Source organism: Lipotes vexillifer, unplaced genomic scaffold (genome assembly GCF_000442215.2).
Source record: "Lipotes vexillifer unplaced genomic scaffold, Lipotes_vexillifer_v1.1 scaffold385, whole genome shotgun sequence".
Taxonomy (NCBI): Eukaryota; Metazoa; Chordata; class Mammalia; order Artiodactyla; family Lipotidae; genus Lipotes; species Lipotes vexillifer.
This window is the reverse complement of record NW_006792323.1, coordinates 2,373,618-2,381,769: the sequence shown is the minus strand read 5'-3', so window position 1 is coordinate 2,381,769 and position 8,152 is coordinate 2,373,618.

Here is an 8,152-nt window from a genome sequence, read left to right as displayed (position 1 = left end):
CCTGCTGAATTCACTACATTTTAGAAATTCAAATGGATGGAAGAAAATATCCCATGACTTCTCAAAAAAATAGTTATAAAACAATTAAAAAACATATGCAATGAAATAAATGTAGACACAAACTTTATAGTTTACAACAAAAATCACTCCAAACTGTCCATAAACAAATTTAAAGTATGAAACCCTAAAAATTATAGAAGAAAACATAGAAGAAAATCTATATGCTCATGGGTCTGGTGACATAGATCATGAGCTTTGACTTTTAACACACAACATGAAAATCCCACACTCAAAAGGGAAAAAAATTAATAACATGTACTTTATCCAATAAAATATTTCTGCTCCATGAAATATATTATTCAGAAAAAGGCAAGCAACAAACTGAGGGGAAAAAATCTTTGCAAAACATAAAGAATTTTTACTCACATTACATACAGAAGTATATAACAGGTGCATTAAAATTGAGAAAGATCTTAAAAGACACCTGTCCAAAGAAGATATAAAGATAATAAATAAGTGGACAAAAATATGATCAATATCACATATCATTAGGGACTTATAAACTGAAAAAACAAGACAGCACTACACCCCTATTAGAACTGTTAACCTCCTCCAAAAATGACAATATCAATTACTGGAGGATGGGGAACCAGAGCTACTCTCATTGCTGATGGAACTCAAATACACCTTCTTGAGATAGAGTTTGGCAGTATTTTCCAAAGTCAAAGAAGTATTGCATTTTGAGATCCATCCATCACAACTTCAGTATTCACACAACTGTTTAAAAAACTCTATCCAAATGAAAACAAGGATGCCATTATGCATGGAAGCTCTAGTCATAATGTCTAAACCTTACAGGAATCAGGAGGTCTTCATGAGATGAATGCATAAGCAAATAGGGGTACATCCATGTGAAAGGGAGATGAATAGGACACCCCAGAATATGGAATTTCAAGAGACACCAAGGAGTTAAAATAATTTTCAAAAAGAAAATCAAAATTGGAGGCTTACATTTCCAATTTCAAATATTAGTATATAACAGCAGTAAACAAAACACTGTGATACAAACATGAAGATTTACAAATAAGTGAATGGTAGTGAAAAGAGATCCCAGAAGTAAACCCATACATCTATGATGAAGAGATTTTAGAAAACATTCAACAGTACTAAATTGGGAGAAAGTGGTGTTTTTAGCAAATGATGCTAGGCAATTGGCTATCCACATGCAGAGGAATGACATTGGACCATTACTTCATACCACATACAAAAAGTATTTCAAAATACATAAAATGTTTAAATGTAAAAAGTAAAATTTCACTCAGTCCTTTGTATCCACGTGACCACATCCATGAATTCAACAAACTCCAGATCACAAATATTAACAAAAGTTTTCCAAAATTTTCAGAGGGAAAAACTTGAATTTTCCACTTGCCAGCAAATATTTACATAGCATTTACAGTGTATATACAACATTTACATATCTTTTGTATTGTATTATTTCTTTTAAGTAACCCAGAGATATCTTAAAGTATACGGGAAGATGTGCCCAGGTTATGTGCAAATACTATGCCATTTTATATAAGGGACTTGATACTCTGCCAATTTCGGTGTCTGCAGGATGCTCTGGAACCAATCCCCCACAAATATCAAGAGACAACTGTGTAAACTCTCCAATAAAACATGAGAATAAACCTGCATAACCGTGGATTTAGCAATGTTTTCTTTGATCTGACAGCAAAGCACAAGCAACAACAAGAAAAATAAATTGGATTTTCTCAAAATGAAAAGACTTTGTGCATCAAAAGATGCAATTCAGAAAGTGAAAGACAGCCCACAGAATGGAAGAAAATACTTCCAAAGTGTATATCTGATGAGTCTTTATCAAGTATATCTCAAGAACTTTTACAACTTGTTAACCAAGAAAAACAATCCATTTTAAATATGAAAAAATGACTGATGTAGACCCTTCTCCACACAAGACATGCAAATGGTCAACAAGCAGATTAAAAGATAGGATAAAATGCAAATTACAACCACTATACCATAACTACTTCACACAGGCCAAAATGGTTATATTCAAGAAAATTTTAAATGACAAATGTTGGCAACTATGCAAAGAAATTGGAAACCTTAAACATTACTTGTGGAAATGGAAAAGGATGCAACATATATTTACAATACTAACATACGATTAACATATTGTTCTACAGCTCCACTTATAAGCTTCTCCCCACTTTACCTCACTACTCCTTTTTCCTCACCTTTTCTCTAGGTGTCCCCTGGGTTTTCAGGAAACAAAATTCCTGTCAGTGTGGACACAGTCACACCTTGTCATTGAAGCCGAAGCCACATTTGGTCTTGAAGAACCAGACTCCTGTCAGCATGGATACAGACCTGTGTTGTGTTGAAGCCAAAAACCCGGAAAGTCCTAAGGAGACTGAGCTCCTGTCAGCATAGATGCTTACTTGCACCATCGGAATGGAAGCTGTAGTGGTGTCTGAGGAGACAGAACCCATTTCAGCTGCCTGAGGAGCCAAGTCCATGGGTGGAACGTGCATGCCCTGTGAATCAGAGAGGTGGGCTTGGCCTCTCTGTGGGCAGAGTTGGAAGTGTAGGCCCTGCCTACCTAACAGATCCCTGTAGACAGCACTCCCTTCTGGAAAAACTGCTGAATCAATTTCACTTAGGATTTTCAAACTAAAATGGAGACTGTATCCCATAACATTTCTAACAATAGTTAAGGAACATTCCACTGGAAACAGTTTGGCCAAAAATGAATGCAGACACAAACTTTACAACTTATGCCAAATTCCCTGACAATTATTCATAGGCCAATCTTAAATACAAAACTGTTCAAAATTATAGAAGAAAACATGGACAAAAAAATAAACATGAGCTTTTGTTTCATCACTTAAATCATGAGCTTTGATTCTTGATGGAAACAAGATGTCAGAGTAGAAGGATGTGAGCTCACCTCTTCTTACAAAAACACCAAAGTCACAACTGTAAACACAAAAATGCTGGAACCTACAACAAAAGATACCCTATGTCAAAAGACAAAGAAGAAGCTACAACGAGATAGTAGGAGGGGCACAACTGTGATAAAATCAAATCCCATACCCACTGGGAAGGTGACCCACAAACTGGGAAATAAATATACAACAGAAGTTCTCCCATAGGAGTGAAAGTTCTGAGCCCCACGTCAGGCTCCTCAGCCTGGGGTTCTGCCAATGGGAGGAAGAGTCCCCAGAGAATCTGGCTTTGAAGGCCAGTGGGGTTAGAACACAGGGATTCCAGTGGACTGGGGGTAAAAGAGATTCCAGTACTGGAGGGTGTACACAAGGAATTGTGTGCACCAGAACCCAGGAAAAAAAAGCAATGACCTCACAAAGAGACTGAGCCAGACCTACCTGCTAGTATTGGAGGATCTCCTGCAGAGACAGAGGTGGTTAAGTCTCACTGCCAGGACAAAGACACAGCCGGCAATAATTCTGGGGAGTATTCACTGGCGTGAGCCCTCCTGGAAGCTGCCATTTTCCCACCAAGACCTGGCCCCATCAAATAACCTGTAGGCTCCAGTGCCAGGATGCCTCAGGCCAAAACACCAACAGGGTGAGAACACAGCCACACTCATCATCAGACAGGCTGCTTAAAGTCTTCCTGAGCACACAGCTGCCTGATAAACACACCTCCTGACATGGCCCTGCCCACCAGAAGTACAAGACCCAGCTCTACACAACAGTGGGCAGGAACCAGTCCCACCAACCAGGAAGCCTGCAGAAGCCTCTTAGCCTCATCCACCAGGAGCAGACAGAATAAGCAAGAATAACTAGAACCCTGCAGCCTGTGAAACAGAGATCACAAACACAGAAAGTTAGACAAAATAAGAGGGCAGAGAAATATGGCCCAGATGAAGCAACAGGATAAAACCTCAAAAGAACAACTAAGTGAAGTGGAGACAGGCAATCTAAATGAAAAAGAATTCAGAGTAATAATAGTAAAGATGATCCAAGATCTTGAAAAAATGGAGGCACAGACCAAGAAGATACAAGAAATGTTTAGCAAAGACCTAGATGAAATAAAAAACAAGCAAACAGAAATGAACAATACAATAATTGAAATGAAAAATACACTAGAAGGAATCAATATCAGAAAAACTGAGGCAGAAGAACAGATAAAGGAGCTGGAAGACAGAATGGTGGAAATCATTGCCATGGAACAGAATAAAGAAAAATGAATGAAAAAAAATGAGGACAGTCTAAGAGATAGCTGGGAAAACACTAAATGTGCCAACATTCACATTATAGGGGTCCCATAAGGAGAAGGGAGAGAGAAGGACCTAAGAAAATATTTGAAGAGATAATAACTGAAAACTTCTCTAATGTGGGAAAGGACACAGTCACCCAAGTCCAGGAAGTGCAGAGAGTCCCAGGCAGGATAAATCCAAGGAGAAACACTCTGAGACACAGAGTAATCAAACTGACAAATATTAAAGTCAAAGAAAAAAATATTAAAAGCAACAAGGGAAAAGCAACAAATAATATACACTGAATTCCCATAAGGTGATCAGCTCATTTCTCAACAAAAACCCTGCAGGACAGAAGGGAGTGGCAGGATATATTTTAAATGATGAAAGGGAAGAATTTACAACCAGGAATACTCAATCCAGCAAGGCTCTCATTCAGATTCAATAGAGAAATCAAAAGCTTTACATACAAGCAAAAGCTAAGAGAATTGAGCACCACCTGACCAGCTCTGGAACAAATGCTAAAGGAAATTCTCTAGGTGGAAAAGAAAAGGCCACAACTAGAAACAAGAAAATTATATACAAAAAAGCCCACTGGTAGGGGCAAACATACAATAAAGGTAGGAAATCATCCAAACACAAATATGATATCAAAATGAGCTCTTGTGAGAAGAGGGGAGCACAGATGCAGGATACTGGAAATACATTTGAAATTTAAAAAACAGAAACTTAAAACAATCTTCTTTATACGTAGACTGCTATATCAAAAACTCATGGTAACTGCAAAAAGAAAATCTATAATAGATACACACCCAAAAAAGAAAAAGGAATCCCAAACACAACACTAAAGTTAGTCATCAAATCACAAGAGAACAAAAGAGGAAGGAAGAAAAAAGACCTCCAAAAACAAACCCCAAACAATTAAGAAAACAGCAACAGGAATATACATATCAATAATTACCTTAAATGTAAATGAATTAAATGCTCCAACCAAAAGGCATACACTTGCTGAATGGATACAAAAGAAGACCCATATATAGACTGTCTGTAAGAGAACGACTTCAGATATAAGGATACACAGAGACATAAAGTGAGCAGATGGAAAAGGTATTCCATGCAAATGTAAATCAAAAGAAACCTGGAGACAAAACTGACTTTAAAATAAAGAATGTTACAAGAGACAAAGAAGGACACAACATAATGATCAAGGGATCAATTCTAAAGGAAGTTATAACAATTGTAAATATATATGCACCCAACATAGGTGCACTACAATATATAAAGCAAAAGCTAACAGCCATGAAAGGAGAAATAGACAGTAGCACAATAATAGTGGGGAACTTTAACACCCCACTTCCATCAATAAACAGACCATCAAGAAAGAAAATCAACAATGAAATACAGGCCTTAAATGACACACTAGACCAGGTGGACTTAATTGATATTTATAGAGCATTTCATGCAAAAGCAGCAGAATACATATTCTTTTCCAGTGCACATGGAACATTATCCAGGACTGATCACATGCTGGGCCACAAATTGAACCTCAGTAAATTTAAGAAAATTCATATCATATCAAGCATCTTTTCCAACCACCATGTTATGCGATTAGAAATCAACTACAAGAAAAAAATATAAAAAACACAAACATATGGAAGCTAAACAATATGCTACTAAACAACCAATGGATCATTGAAAAAATCAAAGAGGAAATGAAAAAATACCTAGAGACATGAAAACAAAAGTACAATGATCCAAAACCTATTGGATGCAGCAAATGCTCTAAGAGGGACGTTTATAGCAGTATAAACTTTACCTCAGGAAACAAGAAAAATCTCAAATAAACAATCTAACCTTAAAGCTAAAGCAACTAGAGAAATAAGAACAAACAAAATCCAAGTTAGTAGGAGAAAATAAATAATAAATATCAGAGGAGGAATAAATGAAATAGAGACAAAGAAAACAATAGAAAAGATCAATGAAACTAAAAGCTGGTTCTTTAAAAAGATAAATAAAAATTATAAACCTTCAGCCAGACTCATCAAAAAAAAGAGGGAGAGGGCTCAAATCAATAAAATTAGAAACGAAAAAGATGTTACAATGGGCACCAAAAAATACAAAGGGCCAAAAAAGACTACTACAAGCAACTATATGCCAATAAAATGGACAACCTTGAAGAAAAAGATAAATTCCTAGAGAGGTACAATCTCCCAGGACTGAACCAAGTAGAAAATATGAACAGACCAATCGCAAGTACTGAAATTGAAAGTGTGATTAAATAAATCCCAACAGGGGCTTCCCTGGTGGTCCAGTGGTTAAGACTCCACAGTTCCACTGCAGGGGGCACAGGTTTGATCCCTTGTTGGGAAACTAAGATCCTGCATGTTGTGTGACATAGCCAAAAAACAGTAATAATAATAATAATCCCAACAAACGAAAGTCCAGGGCCAGATGGCTTCACTGGGCAATTCTGTCAAACATTTAGAGAAGAATTAACACGTATCCTTCTGAAACTATTCCAAAAAAAAAAAACACTGCAGAGGGTGGAACACTACCAAACTCATTCTATGAGGCCACCATCATCCTGATATCCAAACCAGACAAAGATATCAGAAAAAAAAGGAAAATCAGAGGCCAATATCACTGATGAACATAGACATAAAAATCCTCAACAAAATACTAGCAAACTGAATCCAACAATACATTAAAAGGATCATACAGCATGATCAAGTGAAATTTATCCCAGAGAGACAGAGATTTTTCAATATCTGCAAATCAATCAGTGTGATACACCACGTCAAGTAATTGAAGAATAAAAACCATATACTCATCTCAATAGGTACAGGAAAAGCTTTGACAAAATTCAATACCCATTTATGATAAAAACCCTCCAGAAACTGGAAATAGAGGGAACCAACCTCAACAAAATAAAGGCCATATATGATAAACCTACAGCTAACATCATACTCAATGGTGAAAAGCTGAAAACATTTCCTCTAAGACAAGGGACAAGACAAGGATGTCCAGTCTCACCACTTGCATTCAACATAGTTTGGGAAGTCCTAGCCATAGCAATCAGAGAAGAAAAAAAAAACATAAAAGGGATTTTGGAAAAGAAAAAGTAAACCTGTCATTATTTGCAGATGACGTGATACTATACATAGAAAATCTGAACGATGCTACCAGAAACATTCTTTGACATAAATTGCAGCAATATCTTTTTTGATCCAACTCCTAGAGTAATGAAAATAAAAACAAAAATTTAAAAAATGGGACCTAATTCAACACAAAAGCTTTTGCACAGCAAAAGAAATCATAAACAAAATGAAAATACAACCCTCAGAATGGGAGAAAATGTTTTCAAATGAAGCTACTGACAAGGGATTAATCTCCAAGATATACGAACAGCTCATGCATCTCTATGTAAAAAAAAAAAAAACCAAACAACCCAATCAAAAAATGGGTAGAACCCCTAAAGAGACACTTCTCCAAAGAAGATGTACAGATGGCAAAAAAGCACAAGAAAATATGCTCAATGTCACTAATTTTCAAAGAAATGCAAATCAAAACTACAGTGAGTTATCACCTCACACTGGTCAGAAGGGCCATCACCAAAAGTCTGCAAACAATAAATGCTGGAGATGGTGTGGAGAAAAAGGAACTCTCCTACACTGTTGGTGGGAATTTAAATTGGTACAACCACTCTAGAGAACAGTATGGAAGTTCCTTAAAAAACTAAAATAGAACTACCATATGATCCAGCAACCCCACTCCTGTAAATATATCTGGAGAAAACCACACTTCAAAAAGATACATTCACCCCAATGTTCATTCCAGCACTATTTACAATAGCCAAGACATGGAAGCAACCTAAAAGTCCACTGACAGAGGAATGCATAAAGAAGA